This window comes from Vombatus ursinus, unplaced genomic scaffold (genome assembly GCF_900497805.2).
Source record: "Vombatus ursinus unplaced genomic scaffold, bare-nosed wombat genome assembly UNPS02004596.1, whole genome shotgun sequence".
In the NCBI taxonomy this organism is placed as follows: Eukaryota; Metazoa; Chordata; class Mammalia; order Diprotodontia; family Vombatidae; genus Vombatus; species Vombatus ursinus.
The window spans coordinates 194,250-220,280 of record NW_020944374.1 but is presented as its reverse complement, the minus strand read 5'-3'; the positions used below and the strand labels follow the sequence as shown (position 1 = coordinate 220,280).

The following is a 26,031-nucleotide window of genomic DNA, read 5'->3' as shown; positions in this document are numbered from 1 at the left end:
CAGGACAAGACTGACATCTACGAGGGATTAGGGTTAGTTCCGGAGGTACAGCGGAGGTCTAAAAGGCAGCAGGTAAGTCCAGATGTGCAGGGCAGGTGTGTTTGAGGGGCAAGGTAACAGCAAAGGTTCAAGGCCAATGCACATTACTGGGTTGGAAGGCAAGCACAGCGTCAGAGGACTGGTATACATGAGGGTTCAAAGCTAAGCGGGATCGTTGGATAATGGGATTCAAAAAGATTTCAGCAGTGCTTGATCAAATCCAGTGAAATAAAACTTAATTGGATAGAATATCAAGTCTTAACCTTGGGATCCAAACATCTGTCTCAGAAGCGCCACCTATGGGCAACGAGATAACAGCTCATCTGACAAAAGTCTGTGCATAGTTCAGTGGCTGGCATGCCCAGTGAGTATCGACAGTGTGATAAAGCATTCAGATTATTAGTGGAGCTGCCTTAAGAGAGGCAGAATGGCCAGGACAAGAGAGGGGAGGTCCCATCATGCTCTGCCTAGCTCGAGTCACATCTAAAATGGTATGGTTCATTCTGGGCACTTCTAGAAAGGATCCCTTCCTAATTTTCTAGTCTTCTTACACCTTACTTCCCCTTCCCACTCTCCACATCATCTGCAATCAAGTGACACTGACCTCCCTGCTGTTTCTCTCACAAGAAACTCCATCTCCCAACTCCAGGCATTTTCATTGGCTGTCCTCCACACCTGGAATTCTCTCCCTCCTTATCGCTGCCTGACTTCCTTTAGGTCCCAGCTAAAAACCTACCTTCTGTGAGAAGCCTTTCCTGATGCCTGGGTACCTCCCACCCAATCCCACCCCAGGCTGACCTATCATACCATGGCCTTAGATGCAGTTATGCCTGGCCTATTGTACCTATTTCTCCCTCCCTCACCTCTCCTGTGACTCATTTATAGGACTTAGAGACAATCAATGAAGACCAGGAAACAAGATCCGGATTAGACAAATTCTAGCACTGATGTACACATCTGGAGGATAGATGACATTGACACTACATTTAATTCTGGCACTAATGTACACGCTTGGAGGATCGTTGGCAAGTAAAGAGAATGAGTATTTAGAGGTCAGTAGGTAATGAAGAAATTCTAGGACAGATAACAATTAGGGGAAAGGGTAAGGAAAGACTTATTGGAGGGATGGTGTGGGAGGCAGTTCTGTGTGAGAAGAGGTATAAAGCACTAATCCTGGAGTCAGGAGACTTGGGTTCAAAACCCCCTCTGAAATGTATCCCTTTGTAGCCCAGGACAAATTACTTCACCTACCTAAGCCTCAGTTTCCTCCTCTGTCAAATGAGAGGGTTGGATTGCCCCTGAGGGCCCTTCTCGCTCTAAAAATAAATCTATGATCGATACAATCTGTGCTCTAGAAGTTTCAGACAACTGGGGATAAGTACAAAGATGCAGAATTGACATGCAGGGGCTGGGAGGTGCTATTGACAAGAACGGTGGGGTGGGACAGATGGTATTTGGGATTATGTTAAGAAAAGAGCTGAAGTACAGATGTGTAGTAGGGGAGTGAGGAAGTCCAGATGTGAGTCATAACTCAGGTCTCCTATGGGGAAAGGGCTTTGTAAACTTTAAAACAATATAAAAATGAGTTACTATTAATTATGATGATGATAATATTCGATGCTTCTGGGTCCAGCCCTGCCACTATCCTGAGCACTAATCCTGGCCTGAGGCTTAGGGGGTTTTTAGGAACACTATGGGCACTGAAGAGGAACTCCCCATCAAATCAGCTGGGCCCACTAAGACCTCATATCCTGGTTGCAGGAACAACAAGGCTCTGGCCTTGTACCTAGTAACCAAAGAACCATCCACCTCCTTGTGGCTAGTGACCAAGTAACTACCTTCCAGTCTTGTGCCTCATCTATAGTTGCTGGATACTGATATCTCTCCAGACCCAAGGGCATTCCTGGGAGCTTGTGTCTCCCAGTTTCTCCCTGAGAATGAACCTTTGTGCAGGGTAGTATGGTGGGAAAAATCTGACTTTGGTGTCCAAGATAACCAGGGTTCAAATTCTGACATTGTCAGTCACTACCTATGTAACTTAGGACAAGTCACTTCATCTCCCATGGCTTCCATTTCCTCCTCTGTCAAATAAAGGGATTTGGACTATAGGGCCTTTAAGGGACCTGCCAGCTCTAGATCCAGGGATGAACCTATGTGTGACTTTGGACAAATAACTTCCATTTTAGGGCCTTGGTTTCCTTTTATAAAATGAGGAAAGTTGGATCCAATGACCTCCTAAGGACCCTACGACCCTAGGATTCTATGATCCTGTGATTTGTGACTATCGCCTTCTGTCCCACCCAACTCCATATTGGGCTTGGCCTGCCAAGACATTGATCTGCTGCCTTTGGTTTGTCCCACCTTTGGATGGAGAGGGAGGTATTTTGGTCTCTGGGTCACAGACAAACCCACTCTGTGGACAATCCTTCCATGGCCTGAGTTCTGGTAATGGATCTAATTTCTTCTTTGGTCACCCTCACCTCTGTTTTGGCACATTTCCTAAGCACCCAGAGAACCTAGAAGGACAAAGGGTCTAGGATCTGGATGGACAGAATTGGCACAGGACCAGTTCCAGGCCTGGTGCCTATTCAAGGTTCCCTAAGGAGGTTCCTAGGGTGGAGGGGTGTTAATGAATATTTAGGGAGCAGCAGATAAACATGGGTCTGGGTGCTGGAGAAAGGGTGGGTGAGATAGGGCTCCAACTCTAGTACAAATGGTGATTAAGGTCACCATCAAAGGGGAAGGGAAGGAAATAAGCATTTATACAGTGCCTAATATGTGCCAGGCTTTATAAGTATGATTTCATTTGTTCCTCACAACAATCCTGCAAGGTAGGTCCTGTATTCACCTTTCCATTCCAGTAGCCCTTATTCAGGATGTGACACATTTGCAGGACATCACGGAGAACAGGCTGTGAATGGATACATTTCACATACATTCAGGACTCCCTAGGTAAGTGTTGAGAGGTAAGGTGGGCTGATGAACATTTGGAGGTGGGGATAATAGAAAGGAGAGTATTGGCCCCCTGCCTAGTATTAGGTTTTAACTTGGGCTCTGAACCTCCTATTCAGAAAGAACAGAGGATGAGGAAGCTATGGATAATAACAATTCAGATCCAGAACATCTTATCGTTTCAGTGGATGGCAAACCTGATACATGTTGACAATGAAATAAGGTAACCAAAACAACTAATGGAGCCTTCATTGTAATGAAAAGAAGGAAGAGTGACCAGGGTTAGGGAAGGGGGAATCCTACTTTGCTCTGTCTTGGCAACATTTACAATATGGGTGTAAATACAGTACAGTATTTACATCCCGTTGGGCAACATATTCTGGGAGGGACAATGGAAACCTTGGAGGCCAGAGGAGGGCAACCAGGATTAGGAAGGCATGCTAGATTATGCCAAATGAGGATCATCTATAGGAATTGGAGGTGGTTAGGCTGGAGAAGGGAAGGCTTGGAGGATAACTAAAGCAGCTGACTTAGAAAATCTGAAGGCCTGCCATGTGGCAGCACAGTGAGACTTGTCCTTCTTGGCCTCTTGAGGGCAGAACTGGGAGCAAGGAGGGAAAGTCACAAAAGGACACTTTGGCTTCATGCAAGGAAGAAACTAGGCAGCCATTAGGGCTGTCCCCAAGTGGAATGTGCTCCCCCATCCCAATAGAGGGCTTCAAGACAAGGCTAGAAGGCCTTCCACGGACATTGAGAGGGGACTCTTGATCAGTGACTTCTTGGACCAGATGCCCTTTTTTTCCTTGCCAACCATGGGATTCCAGAGCTTCAGGGGACTTGAGAGCTGCAGGGAAGATGTGTTTACAGTGATGCTGGAGAAGACAGAGGTCAGGCCATAGTATATTGGGTAGCTGAGGCTAAGTACAAAGATCTAGTTAAGGTGTGTGTGGGGTGAGGGGCAGAATAACAGATAAGTGGGACTGATATGTATTTGGGATGACAGTGGGGAGACAACAGAAGCGCAGGTATGTATTGGAGTACTGAGGGCAAGTATAGAGGTGCAGGGCAGACACGGCTCACAACATACATGCCTGTGAGGAAAGTCTTTAGTGAAGCTTAAAATATAAAACTATGAGTTTGTTACTGCTGATAGTAATCACAGCCACTATCTCTAGGGGCAGCTCGCCACCATCCTAGGAACCAATTCTGGCCTAAGGGTTGGGCAAAGAGCAAGAACTCAGTGTACAAGGAGGAACAAGTTTGAATCAGGACAGTGGGTCCCACTGGGGTCCTGGGACAGGTTGTCCCTGGCCTTTCTGCTGGTGACCACATAAATGTTCCCATCTCTTTGTGCTCTCTCCGACCTCTGCCTTGTGCCTGAGTAGGAATTGCTGGAGCTCTCCTCTCTCTCTTCCCTCTGCCCAGCCCCATGCCCAAGCTCCCTTGCCTGGTACAACTTCATCCCTCTCCAAGGTTAAGGTCTGCTGGCTTACCTCCCTCTCCTTCTTGATTTTGTCTGACAATCCCTAACATTCAATCCCCATATCCCTGTGCACTCTGCACTGGCCATGGCCTGAGCTCTGATAGGAATGAGTCCATCATATTAACTTCTCCTCCCTCCTCCAGCCCACGGTCTGCCTCACCTCTGCAATGAAATCTTTCCAGGATGTACAGACAGCTGATGAAGACAAAGGACTAGTTCCTGAATGGACATGGTAGATATTGGACTAATTCTGAACCTGACATACTTACCTCAGGTAAGTATAAACATTGGAGAAGCACTGTGAGTACTTGGGGTGTAGCAGGTCAGCATGGATACCCAGGGTAGATGGAGATGAGATGAGAGATTAGGACAAGAACAGAGTTACCGAAGATATGTCTTCGGGGAACAATGGACAAAGAACATGGTGTGGATCACCTGCATATTGAGGCCAGGATAGTGTAGAAGTGCCTTAAGTGGAAATATCAGGACTGAGGGGTAGAATGGATATGTAGGAGGGTCAAGGGTTAATTATAAGTGTGCCAGAAGGTATATTAGGTATACGGGCCGCACGCCGACCCTCTGCCAGTCATGCGCCAGTACCCACTTCCGTTAAAAGAAGTGCACTGCCAGAGTCTTACCCATGCCTAGGTCCTCGGTCCTCAGCCGGATCACCACACAGAGACAAGCCATCGGAAGGCACCAACACCAGAGTTTTATTCAGAGGCCAACACAGCAAACCATCATAGCAAGCCCAAGCAGCAAGGCCAGAGCAACAGAGCAGGAGCCAGGGGAGAGCGCACGTGTGTTCTGACCACGCTTGTTCCTAAGTACCTACTTAGCCCCTCCTCCCCAGCCCGCTACTAGCCAATGATTGTAGGGTCAGATACCGGAAGGGGCTGTCTGAGTTTAGCACACCAAGGGGGAGGGAGTGACGTAGGAGGCCAGGATTGGATACAGGAAGGAGGCATCTGGGATTGACGCATAGACAAGAGTACGTGACCTAGGAAGTCAGACTCAGGAGGGGACTGGGTCAGTGCTGCACAAGGTCAGGAAGGTCACAAGAGGCATCTGGGGATGACGTTGCATATAGGGAGGGGACTAAGCAGAGGGAACTCAGTCCTCTGCCATCCCACTCCCACGTGGCACCACCCCTTGCCTCAGGAGCTCAGGCTCGGCTACTTCCTTGCACCCAGCTTAAGTCACAGAGCACTGCCCAATTGCCTCATGGCTTCTCCGAATCCAGCCCATCCCAGTACACACGACTCTGCCTACCACAGTCCCTGCCTCGACTTCCAAAATACCCAGATCTTACCTTACCCATGCCACAGCACCCAACTGGCAGCTGCCAACATCAGACAGTCCCTCACAATTAGGGGTCCTGGGTGAGCAGAGATTGCAGAGAAGATGTATTTGAGGAGGAACAGTAATAGCAAAGGTTCAAGGCTACTGGGCATTAGGGTAGGAAGTAGGTCGAGAGGCACAGGACTTATGGAATGGGGGTTCAAAGCTAGAAGAGAGAGCTAACACAATGAATGAGTCACAGTGCAAAAATACCTTGGACAGAGCTTACCTGAATGAAATTCAGTTCAATCAGGTAATATTAGGTCAGGTTTTAACTTGGGCACTGAACCTCCTGCTCTGAAGGGATGAAGAAACTGTGGCTAGCAGGACTTCATCTCCAGAAAGTTTGAGTGTTTCAATGGTTGGCAAGCCCATGAAGTTTCAGCAACGTCATAAGGCAACCAAAACAACTAATGGGATCTTTAGTGCAATTAAAAGATAGAGAAGTGGCCAAGACTAAGGCAGGGAGATTCCTGAAATGCTCTCCCTGGCTCAGGCAACTTCTGCATTGCCGTGGTCCATTCTGGGTACCACGATGTGGCAAGGACAGTGAAGAGTAAGAGGCCTCAGGAGGTCAACCAGGATGGGGAAGGGACTCCAGTTTATGCCACAGGAAGATCATCGCTGGGAATTAGGGGTGCTTTGGCTGGAAAGACGACTTAGACTGGGGCTAAGATAGTTGGCTTTGAGAACCTGAAGGCCTGCCATGTCGAAACAGGATCAAACATGTTCTCCTTGGCTCCCAAGGACAGAACTAAGAGCAATCGGGGGAATTTACAAATGGATGGACTTTGGCTTCATGTAAGGAAGAAACCATGGACTTTTTGGGGAAAAAAAGTAGAAGTTGCTACCTGTCCTACACTCCTCAGGAGGAGGTAGCTTTCCCTTCCAATAGAGGGCTTCACGGAAAAGCTAGGAGGACACTTTATCCAGCCATTTAAGAGGGGACTTTGTTCAGTGACTTGTTGGACTAGATGTCCTCTGTCATCCTCTCCAAACTTTGGAATTCTATAGCCTCTGGTTCCTAGAGAGCTGCAAGGGAGATGTGTTTACAGGTGATGTTGGAGAGAACAGAGGGCCACAGACTCAGTGAGTATGTCTATTGGGCCTCTGAGGTTAAGTACAAAGATATTGTCAAGATAGGTATAGAGGTAGTGGTGAGATGGGAGGTAGAATCTACATCTAATAGACACATAGGACAGATGTTTATTTGGGATGATAATAATTAGAAACCTGAAGTGTAGACGTGTATCGAAAGGCTAAGAGAAATTACAGAGTTGTAGGGCAAAGTTGAATAACAAAACAGGGTTCCTATTTTGAAAGTGTTTTTATAATCCTAAAATGTTATATATGCATGCTGATACTTATGGTAATAATTACCACTCCTTCTAAGAGGCCTAGCTCGACCACTGTTCTGTGTCAATCATGGCCTGAGACTTGGAGGAAGATCCACTGAAAAGCAACTTGGCATCAGGTCAGCTGGGCCCACAATAAACTCATATCCAGGTTCTGGGAACAATCCGGCTTCTCCCACCAGCCACCTTGTCTTATACCTGGATCCTTTTTGTCCACTCCTCTCCTGACCCCAGACCACTCCTTGCCTATTACCCTCACTTCTCCCTGAGGATGAACCCATATTCTTTAGACATTGTTTTTTGCGTGACACTAGATTCTAGTTCCCATGCCATCTCTCCCTCGCCCCATCATGTCCCAGATGGACGTGGAGACATCCATCTGTTGTCTCATTTCTGTCCAATCCCTGGGGGGCTAAGTTGCCCCCATTCTGAACCAACCTGAGGCCTGCCTATAATAAATCTATTAAACCAATTTTTTCCCTTCCAGGACTCCATAAGTCACCTGAATCACATTTCCAGAGCATCCAAGGAACACAGGAAGAGGAGAGTTTGGCAGAATTGATACCATCTTTAATTTGTGTGGGGTGATTATTACTATTAGGAGGATGATGCGGGAGGGGGCGGATTATATTACAGAGACAAAATGTAAGGAGAGACTTTCTGGGCAAATGTCATCTGGGGTGAAGGTAAGACTAAAGGAACCAAATCAATGTTTACTGGGGCTGATGTAAGAGGAGAGCCAGTGGAGAATGCTGCCAGGGTCATAGATAAAGTGCAGAGGGGCATGACTAATGTGTGTTAGGAAGTCTACGGACTATAGCTAGTCCTACAGGGCTAATACAGATGGAGGGTAAGTGTAAAACCAGAAGTTTATGTATAATGTTTCTAAGGGAATTGTGGGGTGGGGTGGGGGAGTCAACACAAAGACACAAAAGACGTATGGTTCGTTCAAGGGTAAAGAGAGCTATGCATGCAGATGTAGTTAGTGCTCAGGGTTAATACAGAAGCTCAGCTCAGATATTTATTAGGACTGAGGGGGCAGATACCAAGGTGCAGGGCAGTTGTATATAAGTCCCAGGTTATGTACAGAGATTGAAAGCAGTTGTGCATAGGGGAAAGGGGCAAAGTGAGGGGAAGTACATAAGTGTAGGACAGGTGTGTATTAGGTACCAGGATGAGTACAGAGTGGCAGGACAGATGCATATTATGGCCAAAGTAAGGACAAAGCTGCAGAGACAATGAGAACAAATCAAGATTACTTGCTCCAAAGTCAGAGAACTTGGGTTCAAACCCTACCTGGCTTTAGGGAAGTCATTTACCCTCCCTGGATCTCAGTTTCCTCTTCTGTAAAACAAGGAAGGTTAGAGTTACCAATTTGTTAGTGAGGTAAAACATCAAAGATGCTTTTATTTGCATTTTTCTTATTTTCAGTGATTTAAAGTAATCTTTCATATGACTATTAATAGTTTGCAATTCTTTTGGGAACCAATCATTCATTTCTTTTGACAATTTATCTATTCTTGATTCTTATGTATTTCTGTTAGTGCTTTATATACCTAGGATATGAGACACAGTTTAGAGACAGTTGATGCAAAGATTTTCCCCAATCATCAGCGTGTCTTTTTACCCAAGTTACATTGATTTTGTTCATTCAAAACCCTATTAACTTTATGTAACCAAAATGAGCTTATCTTTTGTTGGGCTCTACTTCTTGTTTGGTTAAGAATCATCCTTATAGTACTCTCATGCTCCCCAGCAAAACTACTCAGTTCAGCCTGAATCAGATGAAAACATAATTGGAAAACACTTAACAAAACAAAGAAAAACACAAAACCAGATAGATAATGTTAATTTGTGGTTTTCTAGGTCAATCTGTAGCCCACAGAGATCTTGTTTCCATTTGAGATTGACACCATTGCACTAGGTTATAAAAATTCTATTTCTTATTTGTTGTGATGTTACCTTGTTCATTTTTTGGATATCCAAATTCCCTCCCTATTCTTTTTAAGCAGATTAAAAGCTTTACAATTCTGTCTATCTTTTAAAAGAACTTTTAGTTTCTTTTAGTTTTTATATTCTGGCTATTTCTCTTCTGATTTTCAAAATGTCTTTTGTGCTTACTTTGAGTTTATTTTTGTTGATTTTCTTGTTTAACAGACTGTTTACTTCATTCCTGAGCTATTGGAATAGCCTGTTGGTGGCTCTGCCTGCCTAAAGTCTCTCCCTATTCTCGTCTGTCTTCCATTCAGCCACCAGAGTAATTTTCCTAAAGCACAGGTCCAACTACATCACTGACCTTACTCAATAAACTCCAATGGCTGCCTGTTGCCTCCAGCATCAAATATAAAATCCTGTTTGACATTCAAAGCCCTTCAGAACCTAGCCCCCTCCTACCTTTCCAGTCTTCTTACACATTACCCCCACCACCATGTTGTCTTTGATCCAGTGGCACTGGCCTCCTGGCTATTCCATGAAGTAGACACTCTTCCTCTAAATTCTGAGCATTTCCTCTGGCTGTCCTCTACATCTAGCTAGAATGCTCTGTTTCTTCATCTCTGCTTATTGACTTCCCTGACTTTCTTTAAATTCTAAGTAAAACTGCATCTTTTACAGGAAGCTTCTCCCAGACTCTCTTAATTCCAGTGCCTTCATACTGTTAATTATTTCCTATTTATTTTGTATATATCTTGCTTTGTGTATATTTGTTTGCATGTTGTCTCTCCTATTAGATTGTAAGCTCCTTGAGGGCAGAGACCATCTTTTGCCTCTTTGTATCTGAGGACTTAACATAGTGCCTGGCACAGAGCAGGAGCTTAATAAATGTTTATTGGTTGATCCCTTCTTCTTCTCTTTAAAGAATGTATTTTTGCAGAGATATGAATTTTCCTCACTCTGAAGGCTGCTTTTGATGAAACCCTAAAATTTTAATGTTTTCTCATTGTAATTTTACTTTTTTGTGTAATTATTAATTTGTTTCTATGACTTCTCCTTTAAACAACTCATTTTTCAGGATGTCATTATTAATCTTCCATTTGGGCCTAAATTCTTTTGCTTCAGTCTCCTTTATTAATGAGTATTTTTGATGTTGTCAATTGCAATATATGTTCTTACTCTTTCTATTTTGTAACACTCATTTATAACATATTTATGACCTAGCATATCTTCTCTTTTTGTAAAGATATCATCTGGTACTGAAAAACCATATATAATCTCTAATATTCCCATTTGTTAAGATACGAGAAACCTTTTTAGCTCTAACAAATAGCTTGTTCAGGTCAATATTTCTTGTTTATTTTTTTGTTTAGATTTGTCCATCTTTGAAAGATGACCATTAAAGTGTCCTGTAATTACTGTGTTACTATCCATGTCATTTTACTGTTGTAAAATGTATTATGTCATTAACTGTTTGCTTTTGAATTTACATGTTACGTGATTTTGTACTTATGTGTTTACAATTGGCATTCATTCAGTGACTTTGGTTCCTTTAATAAGAAAGTAGTTTCTTTGTTTCTCTCTCTGGATACAACTCTTATTTTTGTTTGTCTGATACTATGGTTGCAACTCCTACTTTTTTTGTATAGCCAATTTTCATTAAACCTCTCATTTTCATTCTGTATGAATATTTTAGATGGGTTTTTTGGTATCCTGGAAATTGTTTGGTTTGGGTTCTTATTCATCATTCTCTTTCCTTTTGCAGTATTATTTCATCCATTCCTATTGAAATTTTTGATCATGAGTCCTGTGTTTTCCTTAATTTTTTGTATTGATTTTTTCTGCTTCCTCTAATAAATTAGTACTTTGTATCAGCATATAATTTTGCAACTAATAGTTTGATGCCAGTCTACCCCACTGATCAACTGATCCAACTTGTCTGCCCTATCCCAAGTTCTCTGAATTCACTTTTATTTTTATTTTATCTATTTCATGTCTATTTATCAATTTTTCACCCACTTTCCTCTGTTCACTTTCCTTATCCAGGAAAGTGAGTAGTTGAGAATCTTTGCTGTCCTCTTCCCCTCATCCCTGCCACTTTATCATTTTTTGTCATTTTCTATCACTGCTCTCTGTTCAAAGAAGTTTTACTTTGCTTTGTCTTTCTCTTTATTTAGCTTTCCTTCAGTATGTTTTTTGAATCTTGAATTCTAAGTAAACCTCCATATTATCACTAAATAGGTACACTTTTTTCTCCTCTTTGCCTGTGTTTATATCTTTAAGTTTTTGTTTTGCTAGCACTGGCACTTCTAGAACTCTTGTGTGAAATAACAGTGGGAAATGGGGGAGTGAGGGTAGCATCCTTACTTAATTCCTGCATTTATTAAGACTCCTAAAATTTTGCCATTGGACATGATGCTACCTTTTGGTTGGAAATATATGAGCTTTATCATATTAAAAATTGCAATTCTCTTCCTATTTTTGTAGGGGTTTCAACATGAATGACAGTCATGCTTTTTCAAAGGCTTTTTTCCATATTTTTTCCATGCGATGATGAGGCTTGATGATTTTAAAAGATATATGATGAATTTATACCAAAATTTTTTCCTGATGTTAAATCATCTATGTATCCCTCAATAAAATATGACAGAGACATAGTGAACAATTTACCAGATATATTGATGTAGTCATTTTACTAGGATCTTAACTATTTTGAATCAATATTCAATACTAATATAGTTTATATTTCTCTTCTTTCCTTTATTCTCTTCATGTTCCTTATCAGGACTCTAATAAAAGGATTTTGATAGACTCTTTGTCTTCTCTTTTTTCAGAATGTGTTATATATTATAATTAATTATTCTTTAAAAGTGTGATAGAATTCACCCATAAATCCATTTGAACCAGAGGTTTCTTTCTTTCATAATTTCATAAATCCCACTCAATTTCATTTTCTAATAATAGATTAGGTAAGATCTTGATTTCATGTCCTATTCTTTTTGCTATTTTATATTTTGGGAGATAAGCCTCCATTTCTTTGAAATTCTCAATTGTGCTACATTGTACTTGTGTAAACATTAGGTTATAAAAGTTCTTTATTTCTCTCGTTGTGGTTTTGCCTTGGTCATTTTTATTCTGACAATTTGATTTCCTTCCCTCCTCTTTCTGATTAGATTAGCTAAAAGTTTTGCAATTTTGACCATCTTTTCTTTTTTTTAATTCAATAAGCATTTATTTTAATAGTACTTTTTTCAATTACACGTAAAGACAATTTTCAACATTCATTTTTTTATAAGATTTTGAGTTCCAAATTTTTCTCCCTTCCACCTTCCCCGCCCTCCTCCCCAAGACGGCTAGCAATCTGATATAGGTTATACATGTGCAATCGTAGTTTTGACCATCTTTTCAAAGAACTTTTAATTTTGCATGTCAGTTCTATAGCCTTTTAAAAATATTTTAGCCATTTCCCTGAATATCATAATTTCGTCTTGTGTTTATTTTGGGCTTGTTTCTTTGTTGATTTTCTTCTTATTTAATATGGCAGTTCAATTCATTGTTCCTCTATTTAATGTATGTTTTCAGAGATAAGTTGGCTTTCTTTTCAGTCTGAGGATTGCTTTAGCCGCAATCCAGAAATTTTGAAATGTTTTTCCATCATTATTATACTTTTTTTTTTACATAATCATCAATTTGTTTCCATGATTTGTTCTTTGACTAACTCATTTTTCAGGATGTCATGATTAATCTTCCTTTTGGGCCTATAGCTTTTGCTTACATCTCCTATATTAATGATGAGTTTCAAAATGTGATCAAGTGCAATATATGTCTTCACTCTTTCTACTTTGTAACATTCCCTTAGAACTATTCTTTGCCCTGGCATATCTCCTATTTTTGTAAACTTATCACCGGGTACTAAAAATCACATATAATTTTTTATGTTCCCATTTGTAAAATGACAGAAACCTGTCAATTCTTAAATGAATGGTTTTTTCAGTTCTATATTTTCTTTCCTATTTATCTTTCCTTGAGATTCGTCTATCTTTCAGTGATGAACATTAAAGTGTGTCCTGCATTATTAAGTTGCTATATATGTCTTCTTGTAATTCAGTTAAGTTTTCCCATTTGAATTTGACTTTATGCTATTTTCTCCATATTTTTGTATTGATATTCATTCATTGGCTTTGATTCCTTTAAATGGAAAGTAGTTTCTATGTTTTTCTCTCTTAATGTTATGTATCTTTTTGTTTCTCTGATACCTTGGTTGAAACTCCAGCTTTTTTCTCTTCCTTTCTTTCTTCCTTCCTTTCTTCCTCCATTCCTTCTCTCCTTCCCTGTCTCTGTCTCTGTTTATCTCTCTCCCTCCCTCCTCTCTCTCTCCCTCTCTCTCCCCCCTCTCTCTTTCTTTCTTTCATCCTATCTTTCTTTTTTCTTTCTTTTCTTTCTTTCTCTTATCACCTATCTCATAGCCAGTTTTGACCTAGCCTGTCATTTTCACTCTGTATGATATTTTATATGTTTGGTGGGGTTTTTTTTGTATTCAGAATATTGTTAAGCTTTAGCTTTAACACTCTTCTGCTGCATTTTTGATCATTAGACTTATGTTTTCTTCCCATTAGATTTTTTTTTAGTTTTATCTGCTTTCTCTATTAAGTCAGTACTTTGTACTTGCAAATAGTTCTGCTCCTAATGCTCTGATGCTAGTCTGCCCCACAGACTCTGTTTTGATTGCCTGCTCTGAATTGTCTTCCCTATCCCAAATTCTCCTAATTTATTTATATTTTATTATTTTTCTCTATCCATCTATCTCTCTACACTATTTTTGTCCATTCTCTTTTCCTGTACATAAAGTAAACACTTCAGCATCTTTCATCTCCTTTTTCCCTCATCATCTATTTTTTTTACTTTCTTTCACTGTTCTCCTTTCTAAGTTTTTCTTTGCTTTTCCCCTTCACTATTTATCCTTTTCCATTCCATTTTGAATTTTGCATTCTAAGTTAAAGACCACAGATGTGTCACTAAATAGGTATAATTTTGTGTCCTCTTTGTGTGTTTAAGTCCTTAATTTCTTTCTTTTTCTTATTGCTAGCAGTGGCATTTCCAGATCTATGTCAAAGAATAGTGGGAAATTGGGGGCAGGGGGAGAATGCATCCTTGCTTCATCCCTCTATGTAATAGGAATGCTTCTATTATTTACCATTTAAAATAATGCTACTTTTTGTTTTGAAATACATAAATGGCTCTTCTCTTCCTAGGTTTTTATGGTTTTCAACACAGATGAGCATTGTTATCTTTTCAAAGGCTTTTTCAGTGTCTTGTCAAATAGTCATGATTTGGAGCTGGTATTTTTTTAAAACATAATTCATTATTAAAACTAATTGCTAAATTATATAAATTGAAAACATTTAAATACATAAAATATAAAATTATCAAAATAGATAATTAATTTAATTTTAAGTTAAATATTTTAATGTTAAATTATTATATTAAATATGTCAAGTAATTTTCCTAATGTTCAATCATCCTTGTATCCCTCCTACAAATCCAATTTGGTCACAGTGAATAGTTTATTGGATATTATAGCCTTTTTATTATGATGTTATTTAAATTTCTTTATATCAACATTCTTTAGTACTATCTTCTATATATAGAATATACTATATATAATATAGTGTAGAATATACTATATATATTATATATATAAAATATAGTATATTTTCTAACAAGTTAAGACCTTTCTTTTGTGTATTTTTAAAATGTTAATTGATGCGCTTTTCTTTCCAAACATCTTTATCACTATACACAATCTCCGTTCTCCATACTCCCTAAATGGAAGCCCTTCCTTGTAACAAGTAGAGTCAAATCAAACAAATCAACACCTTTTCAGAGTCTCAAAAGTATGGCTCATTCTGCATATCTAGTCCAATAAATCTTTTTACAATGAGCTCTGCTAATACTCTGAAGAGAAACTATGTTCTCCTTCTATTGAAATCAGGTCATTTCACAGACCTTTCTACTCTAAACAGGTAAGGTGGAAAAAATGCAACAACAAAAATTTAACATAAACAAAAAGCTACTGAATGCCTTCTACATGAAATGCTCCCAACTCAGGTGTGCATTTCTCAGCTGTACACAACAAGTTGGACACAATTGAAAGGACTGAACAACAACAAATTTCGGTTTGATACCTTTCACCATAATCCCTCAATTTTTAATTCTTCCTTAGTTTTTTGAGACTATATCTTATAAAAAGGATTTTGTAGACTGTTTTCTTTCTCATCTCTTTTAGAATTATTTTTAGTAATGTGATTATTTTTTCTTTCAAAATCTGATGGTATAAACCCATTGGTTCCCAGATTTGGTTTCACTTTCTGACATTACGTGGTCTAAGATTTCATTTTCTGACATTATAAGGTCTAAGATTTCGTTTTCAGGTTCTATTAATGCTGCTACTTGATATTTTTTGTAGCTAAGCTTCTATTTCTTTTGAAGTCTCAGTTGTGCTACCATGTAATTGCGTACACTTGATTATAACAATTCTCTATTTCTCTGCTGTGATTTTGCCCTGTTCATGTTTCATTTTGGCCATCTTGTTTTTCTCCTTTGTCTTTAGGATTAGATTAGTTAATGGATTTATGGGTAAATACGATCAAGCATTTTAAAGAACAAATAATCCTTTTACAAAACTTATTCTATTCTAAAAAAGATAAGAAAGAAAAGTCTACAAAATCCTATTATAAGATAAAGTCCTCCCCCCCCTACAAAAAAACAACTATGGAAGAATAAATCAAAGAACAATGATAGACTATTACTGAAGAATGTTGTTATAAAAAAGTTAAATATCATAGCAAAAAGGCTAAAGAAGTATATCCAATTAATTATTCACTATGACTAAATTGGATTTATGCAAAGGATACAAAGATGATTGAACATTAGGAAAAACATTTAACCTATATTAAAAAAAAAAACAAAAACACCAGTTCCAAATCACATGATTATTTGATGAGATACAGAAAAAAGCTGAAAAAACACAACACTCAATTGTGCTGAAAATCCTGTAAAACACAAGAAGAGATGGGCCATTTTTTGAATCTAATAGTGTGTGCCTTTGTGCATGTGTGTATAGAAACAAAGAAACTAAACAAACATATACATATATGTGTGTATTATAACAGGATTTTGTAGACTTCTTTCCTTTGTCATTTTTTTAGAATAGAATAATCCTTGTAATATGATTGCTTGTTCTTTACATGTTTGATAGTATTTACCCATAAATACGTACATATATGTATATATTTGTTTAGTCTGTTTCTATTTGAGTTTGAAACCACTTTTGTAGTCTTTCTGTTGGACTCTAATTTTTTTTTTACTTAATATTCATTAGTTGTCTAGTCTATAGCTCTTCTTTGCTTTATTCTCTTGTGGGTTTTTTATCAGTAATTATTATCATGTAAAAGGATTTTATTAGACTGTCTTCTAACTCATTTTAAAAATAATTTCTGTAGTGTGGCAAATTATTCTCTAAAAGTTTCACGGTATTCACCCATAAATCCATCAGGAACACAGTTTTCCTGCTTTTGTAGTAACTTTAAAGTTCATTCAATTTCATTTTTTGACATTAGATCTTTTAAGTTCTCTATTTCACATCCTATTAATTTGGCTATTTTCTATTTTGGTAGATAAGCTTCCATTCATTTTAAATTCTCTGTTGTGCTTGCATGTAATTGTGTATGCTAAGCTATAAAACTTCTTTCTAATTCTCCTCTGCTATGATTTTGCCTTGTTATTTTTTAGTTTAGCAATTTGATTTCCCTACCTCCTTTTTTTGATCAGATTAAAGATTACTTTTCAATTATGTCTATTTTTTTTCAAAGAACTTTTAGTTGTTTTGTGAATGTTATCACTTTTTTGGTATTTTATTTATTTCTCTTCTACTTTTCAAGATTTCCTTTCATGCTTATTTTGGGTTTCTTTGTTGATTTTCCCTTTTTAAATTACCTCTTTAGATCATTAACCCCTTCTTTAATTTTATTAACATACATTTTCAGAGATATGATTTTTCCTCTGAGGACTACTTTAGTTGCATCCCAGAAATTTGAGGCTGTTGGCTCTTTATTATCATCTTCTTTCATATCAATTTTCTCTCTTTAGTAAGTTTTTTAATCCACTCATTATACATGATGTCATTATGAATTCTCCATTGAATCTGGATCTTTTGCTTGACTCCCCTTTATTAAGGACTACTTTTGTTGTTATTTTCACCTGTAATGGATATGTTTACAATTTTAACTTTATAACATTTCCTAATAACTTCTCTGTGGCCTAGCACATTTTCTACATATCACCTATTACTGGGAAACATATATTATCTTTAATGTTTCCACTCAGAAGATTAAAGTCTTTCAGCTCCAACATCAATGTTTTGTTATATTGTCTATTTTCTATTCATTTATCTTTCTTTTACATGTGTGCATCTTTGAAAAGTGGACATTAAAGCATCCTAAACTTAATTGCTGCCTGTCTTTTTCTAATCCTGTTCACATTTTCTTTTTTAATTTACACGTAAGTATTAATATTGGTTCATTAATTATGTTTCCTTTAAGCATAAGGTCATTTCTGTGTTTCTCTCTCCTGATATTTTAGTCTTAATTTTTGCTTCTTCTGAATTCCTCCTTTTTTTAAAATCACATGCTGTGTAGTGAGTTTTGATCTAACCTCTCATTTTCATTCTGTGTAAGTATTTTAGATGGGTTTCTTATATACAACAGATTGTTGGGTTTGAGTTCTTTATCCATTCAATCTCTTTCACTTCATTGCATTACTTAAAATCCACTCATGATCAAATTTCTCTTTATTATATTTATATTATATTATTTATTATATTTGTGTTATCCTTTTTCAGGGATTATCCTCTTCCTTTATTATTATTTTATACCTGTAAATATTTTGTTAATAATATCTTAGCACTAATTAACCCCATAGGCTCTGTCCTGATCCTTTGTTTGATATGTTTGCCCTAACCCAAATTCTTTGAATTTCCATTATCTTTCCATGGGGCAGCTAGGTGATACAATGGATAGTTGGCCTAGAGTCAAGAAGAACTGAGGTCAGATCTGGCTTTAGACACTTAGTTGTGTGACCCTGGGCATATCACATGATCTCTGTTTGCCTCGGTTTCCTCAACTGCAAAATGGAGATAACAGAACCTACCTCACATGGTTGTTATGAGGATCAAATGAGATATTTATAAAATACTTAGTACAGTGCCTGGCACATAATAAATGCTATATAAACGGCATCTATTATTATTATTATTATCTGTCTATCTGGCCATTTTTGTCCATTCTCTTTCCTAGACCATTAAAATGAGTAGTTAAAAATCTTCTATCATTTTCTTTCCAAGTTTATCATTTTCTTTCACTGATTTCCTTTCCAAAAATTTTTCCTTGATTTTGTCATCCTCATTATTTTTTTTTATTTCTAGTCTATTTTGAGTTTTGAATTTTAAGTAAATTATTATTGTGTCAACACACAGGTATAATTTTGTCTCTTATTTACCCATGTGTGTACCTTTAATTTCTTTATTTTGAATTATTTCTAGCACTAACATTTCTGAAACTATTATGCGAACTTATAGTGAAAAAAGAAAGATCCTTGCTTTATTCCTGTGTTTATTAGGAATAAATTATAGTGTTTTAACATTGGAAACTTTACTACCTCTTGGGGGATGATATATATACCCTTTATCAGATTAAAAATGTGTCCTTCTTCCCTATGTTTTGTTGTACTTTGTCAAAACCTTTTTATGCAACTTGTCATATAATCACCTAAATTTAGAGTGGCATTTTTGTTTTCTAATATAGTTAGTTATCTGAAATGTTTTTTCTAATGTTCAGTCATCCTTGTATCCCTTTTGTAAATCCATCTTGGTCATAATGAATAATTTATTGAATATATTGCTACAGTCTTTAGAAAAATCTCATTAAATTAATTTAACTCAATATTCCTTAGCAATATAGTCTATATTTCTCTTTCCCTGATTTTTTTAAATCAGGACTCTTATCATAGAAAAGGATTTTTGCAGATTTTTCTTTCTCAATTTCTTAGAATAATTTCTATCATCATTAATTGTTCCTTAAAAGTATAATAATATTCATCTATAAATCCACTGGGAAAAGAGGTTTCTTTCATAATTCCTTCAAAACTCACTTAATTTAATTTTCTGACAATAGATTGTGTAAGATCTTAACTTCATGTCCTATTGGTTTTTGCTATTTAATATTTTGGTAGATTAGCATCAATTTCTTCAAAATCCTTAGTTGTGCTTAGCATGCACTTATATGTACATTGAGTTACGAAAAATCTTTATTTCTCTTTTGTAGGGTTTTGCCTTAGTCATTTTTTATTCTGGCAAGTTGATTTTCTTCTCTCCTCCTAATCAGATTAGCTATACATATTTCAATTTTTACAATTTTAAACAATTTAAAATTTTATATGTCTATAGTCTTTTTGTTTTATATTGCAACTGTCTGACTTCTGACTTTAATAATTTCCTCTTGTATTTCTTTTGAATTTGTTTCTTTATGGATTTTCTTGTTATTTAATTTGTCTTTTCAGGTCATTGTTTGTCTATTTTATTTATGTATGTTTTCAGAGATAAGATTTTTGTTTCTGAGGTCTGCTTTTAGCTGCATTCCAGAAATTTTGCAATAATTTTTTTATCATTGTTATACCTTTTTCACATAATTATCAATTTGTTTCTAAGATTTGTTCTTTGACTAATTCATTTTTGAGGGTATGATTAGTCCTCCATTTGGGTCAATATGTTTTGCTTGCATCTCCTATATTAATTACCTAGCTATATGCTAAAATTTTGGGTTGTTTTCTGATCTTTATTGTCTTTTGTAGAATTATTTTTCTATGATTTGTTCTTTAAACCACTTATTATTCAGGATCTCATTAATAATACATCATTTAGGCCTATGTCTTTTTTTATCTGAACAACTGTGTATAAAAAATTTTCCCCAATTTTCTACCTTCCTTCTAATTTTGGCTACATTGCTTTTATTTGTACAAAATCCTTCTAATTTAATGTAATCAAAATTACCCATTTTACATCTCACAATGTTGTCTATCTCTCGTTTATTCATAAAGTCTCCTATCCCTAAGTCTGATAGGTAATATGTTCCATTTTGTTCTAATTTTCTTATGATACCTCCCTTTATATCTAGGTCATGTATCCATTTTGACCTTATCTTGGTAAATGATATAAGATATTGGTCTATACGCAATTTCTTCCAGACTGCTTTCCAATTTTCCCAATAATATTTAACAGATAGTGAATTCTTATCCCAAAAATTTAAATCTTTAAACACAAGATTACTATAATTATTTATAATTGCGTATTATATGTCTACTCTATTCCACTGATCCACCTTTCTATTTCTTAGCTACTGCCTTATAATATAGTTTAAGATCTGGTACTGCTAAAACCTCCTTACTTTACGTTTTTTCATTAATTATTTTTATATTCTTGACCTTTTGCCCTACCAAATGAATTTTGTTATTATTCTTACTGGCTCAATAAAAAATTTTCATTTGGTAATTTAATTGAGATGGCATTGAACAAGTAGATGAGTTTAGGTAGATCGTCATTTTTACTACTTGTATTTCACCACATAATTGGCACAGATTTTATACCAATTTTTGCAAAAAAAAGGTGGGGTGCAACCATTATGGGAAGCTAATTTTTTTTAAATTGTTGCGGTATTACTTGTCTTTTAGTTTCCACCAACCTCACACCAACTTTTCACTCACTGAAAACTTTCTTTCTGCAACTTTGTTCCCATGATGTTTAGTGAACACAATCACTTTCAGTTTAAAGACTACAGAATAGTTTTTACATTTACCCGTAATCAGAAAGAAATGCTTCTCACATTAATGTATCTCTGGCAGACGAACCATGCAGTTTAGCTAGCATGGGAAGATGCAAGTCTTACCATGTCACATGATTTACTCATGGCAGCTTTGCCTGCCTACCCGCTCCCCTTGCCCCTAACAGTTCTTCATTGGGTTGAGGGACAATACCATTAGTACTGCAGCGCTCTAAACAAACCACATGAGTTAGCTTTCAGAAATATACTGACAATGTTGGTGCACTAAGAATTCTAGGCTTATGGCTCACAATGGGGAAGATAAATGCATATCCATATGCCACTAGTGAATACATTGCTGCTCTGTTTACCTTTTAAGTGGCCTAACAAACAGACTTACACCTTGAGATGATTACGTGATAAAAGGTTATAAACCAATTTTTGGACTAAAAAATGGGGTGTAACGATTATGTAGTGGGGACAATTATGCAGTGAAATATAATATGTTGGCTCTGCCTAACCATGAACAATTTATATTTCTCTAATTATTCAAATCTGATTTTATTTGTACACAAAGTATTTTATAATTATATTCATGTAGTTCCTGAATTTGTCTTGGCAGGTATACTTCCAGGTATTTTATACTGTCTACAGTTATTTTAAATGGGGTATCTCTTACTATGTCTTTTTGCAGGGTTTTGTTGGTGATATATAGAAATGCTGATGATTTATGCCGGTTTACTTTATATCCTGCTTCTTTGCTAAAATTATTAATTGTTTCAACTAACTTTTTAGTTGAATCTCTAGAATTTTCCAAGTATATGATCATATCATCTGCAAAAAGAAATAATTCTATTACCTCACTGTGCATTGTGATTCCTTCAATTTTTTTCTTCTCTTATTGCTATTGCTAGCATTTCTAATATAATACTGAATAATATTGGTGATAATGGGCATCCTTGTTTCACTCCTGATCTTATTGGGAAGGCTTATAGCTTATCCCCATTATAAATAATGCTTGTTGATGATTTTAGGTAGATTTTTCTTATCATTTTAAGGAAAAATCCATTTATACCTTTGCGTTCAAGTGTTTTTAATACAAATGAATATTGTATTTTGTCAAAAAGCTTTTTCTGTATCTATTGATTTTTTTTTTACTTTTGTTATTAATAGAATCAATTATGCTAATAGTTTTCTTTCTGTTAAACCATCCCTACGTTCCTGGGATAAATCCCAGTTGGTCACAATATATAATCTTTGTGATATATTGTTGTAGTCTCCTAGGTAGTAATTTATTTAGGATTTTTGCACCCATATTCACTAGTAAAATTGTTCTATAATTTTCTTTTTCTGTTTTTGCTCTTCCTTAGGTTTTCAGCACCATATGTGTTTCATAAAAGGAGTTTGGTAGGACTCCTTCTTTGTCTATTATTCCAAATTTATTTAATATTGGAATTAGTTGATCTTTAAATGTTTGTAGAATTCACTTGTAAATCTATCTGGTCCTGATGCTTTTTTCTAAGGAAACTCATTGATGGGCTATTCAATTTCTTTTTCTAAAATAAGTTTATTTAGATATTCTATTTCCTCTTCTGTTAATCTAGATAGCTTATATTTTTGTAAGTATTCTTCCATTTCACTTAAATTGTTAAATTCATTGGCATATAACTAGGCAAAATAACTTCTAATAATTGCTTTGATTTCATCTTCATTAGTGATATATTTATCCTTTTCATTTTGATACTAGTGACTTGATTTTCTTCTCTTTTTTAATCATATTAGCCAATGGTTTATCTATTTTATTGTGTTTTTTTTTCATAAAAGCAACTCCTAGTTTTATTTATTAATTCAATGGGTTTTTTTACATGCAACTTTATCAAAATCACCTTTAATTTTTAGGATTTCCAATTTAACTGGGGATTTTTAATTTTTTTCTAGTTTTTTTTAATTAATTGCACTCTAACATCTGCTTCTATTTTATGGGTGAGTTCATTCTATTCACATTCAAAGTTATAATTACTAGTTGTGCATTTCCCTCCATCCTATTTTTTGTCACTGTTTATCCTTCTCTTTTTACCCTATCCCTCCTCAGACCTCTAATTTACTTCTAACCACTGACTCTCTAATCCCCACCCCTTCTAAGAATCCCTCCTTTATCCTCTCCCCTTACCCTCCTATTTCTTGATCTGCACACCTTTCTAAGAGTCTCACCCTTACTCTATCCCCTCAACTTCCTTTTTCTTTGTACCCTTCTAGATGTATATGTTATTCCCCTTTTAACCAGTTCTGATGAGAATAAAGTTCTAGTACTGCCAGCTCTCCACACCCTCCTGCCTCCATTGTAATGATTCCTCCATTCTTATGTCATTTGTATGAGGCAATTGCTCCATTTTACCTCTCCCTATCCAATTGTATTTTTTAACACCATCCTACCATACTTAACTCAACCCCAAGCCTTCTATGTATGTTCTTTCAAACTATCCAAGTAATGATAATATTCTTGTTATAGATAACATTTCCCCACGTTAGAAGCAAACAGTTTGACGTTACTAAATCCCTCATAATTGGTTTTTAATGTTTACCTTCTTATATTTCTCTTGATTCTTGTAGGTCAAACCTGCTGTTCAGTTCTGATCTCCTCACAAATATCTGAGAGTCCTTTAATTCATTAAATATCTATTTTTCCCATTCAAGGTTACACTCAGCTTTGCTGGCTAAGTTATTCTTGGTTGAAAACTCAGCTCCTTTGCTCTTCAGAATATGCTCCACATCCTTCACTCTTGTAATGTAGATGCTGCCAAATTTTGTGTTATCTTGACTATGGCTCCACAGTATTTCATTTTTTTTCTAGTTGCTTGTAAATATCTTCTCGACCTGGGACCTTCAAAATTTAGCTATAACGTTCCTGTGAGTTTTCATCTTTGGACCTCTTTCAGGTGGTAATTAGTGGGGGTTTTTTGATTTCTATTTTACCCTCTAGTTCTAAAACTTCAAAGCAGTTTCTTTAATAATTTCTTGAGGTATAGTATCTAGACTCTTTTTTTTTTATCATGACTTTCAGGTAGTACAATTCTTACACTGTCTCCTCAATCTGTTCTCCAGGGCAGTTGTTTTTCTAATAAGATGTTTCACATTCTCCTCTATTTTTTCATTCTTTTGATTTTGTTTTTTTAATTTTTGGTGTCTTTTGAAGCCATTAGCTTCCTCTGGCCCTATTTTATTTTTTTTTAATAGGCAATGGGGTTAAGTGACTTACCCAGGGTCACACAGCTAGTAAGTGTTATGTGTCTGAGGCCGAATTTGAATTCAGGTCCTCTTGAATCCAGGGCCAATGCTCTATCCACTGTGCCACCTAGCTGCCCCTCAATTTTAATTTTTAAGGAGTTACTTTCTTCTGTAAATTTTTAGATCTTTTTCCAATTGATTGACTGACTTTCTTTTCATAATTTTCTTGCATTACTCTAATTTTTTTCCTAATTTTTCCTCAACCTCTCTTATTTGATTTTTAAAGTCCTTTTTAAGCTCTTCCAAGAACTTTTGGGGGGCTTGTGACCATTTTACATTTTTCTTTTAAGTAGAAGTAGGCTATTCTGACTTCACTATGTTCTTCTGAGTTTGAACCCAGATCTTTTCTATCATTATAGTAACCTTCTCTGGTCCAGTTCTTTCTCTTTTGCTCACTATTTTTTTTTTTTGCTTAGTTCTCGGCTGTTAACTTTATATTACAGTCAGCCTCTATTCCTGGGGTGTGGGAGATAATGTCTCTAGCTTCAGGTTTTTCGTGTGGGCATTTTTTTTCAGAGCTCTATGCCCGGGCCTGACTTACCATATTCCTCGGCCCCTGTGCACCGCCTGGAGAAATGAAAAGCGCAAGACTCAGCTCTCCCCTCGGCCCCAGAGCTCTGCCCTCCTTCGGTCGCAGCACTCCCCAAGGTATGCTTGCGCCTCCTTATTGCCGGTGGCCACAGCTTGGGACCGCATTAGGCCGCCCAGCATCAGAGGAGGGTGGGGCAACCAGCCACCTGACCCAACGCTGGCCTTGGGGCAAAAGTTACTGTAGCTGAGGCTACCACCACAGCTGTCACCCCCCCCCACCCCCCGGCCTGTTGTTTGTTGATTTCAGGGGTATCTACTCAGAGGTATTTGTACTTCAATCTGGCCAAACCACCTACCTTGGAGGTCAGGTCTTTCAAAAAGTCCTGCCAAGTTGTCTGAGGCTGGGCTCCTGCTTTACCCTGACTTGTTCTGCCATCTTCCCAGAATCCTCTCTCTATTACTTTTTAAAACAATTTCTACAGTGTAGTAAAATGATTCTTTCCAAGTTTTCTAGGATTCACCCATAAATCCATCAGAAGCAGAAGTTTCTTTCTTTTGTAGTTACTTTAAAGCTCATTTGCTTTCATTTCCTGACAGATTGTATAAAATCTTGATTTCATGTCCTATTCCTTTTGCTATTTTATATTTTGATAGATCATCCTATTCATTTTGCTATTTTATATCTTGATAGATAATCCTCTACTACTTTAAATTTCTCAGTTGTGCTACCATTTAATTATGTGTAATATGTCATGGCAATTCTTTCTATTTTTCCTCTGCCATGATTTTGCCTTGTTATTTTTTATTTAGCAGATTGATTTTCTTCCCTCTTTTTTTTAACAGATTAGCTAAAAGATTATTTTTTTCAATTACATCCATCTTTTCATAGAACTATTGATTGGGTTTGTGAATCTCATATTTTTATTTTGTATTTTACCCATTTTTCTTCTGATTTTCAAGATTTCCTCTCACCCTTATTTTGAGTTTGTTTCTTTGATTTTTTTTAATCCTCTCTTTTCATTTTAATAATGTACATTTTCAGAGACACAATTTTTCTTCTGTGGACTGCTTTAGTTGCATCCCAGAAATTTGGGGTTGTTTGCTCATTATTATCAACCTCTTTCACCTCAATTTTTTCTGTTTTTTAACACAGTCATTATGTAGGATATCATTAATTCTTCACCGAGTATGGACCTTTTACCTGCCTCCCCACATTCTTAAATAACTTTTGATTTTGCATATT

At 36.7% G+C, this 26,031-nt stretch overlaps 1 pseudogene; it reads right to left on the bottom strand.

The window, feature by feature from the left end:
* Nucleotides 1–4,131: 4,131 nt before the first annotated feature.
* LOC114025288 overlaps nucleotides 4,132–26,031 on the bottom strand; it is a 74,666-nt pseudogene continuing 52,766 nt past the window's right edge.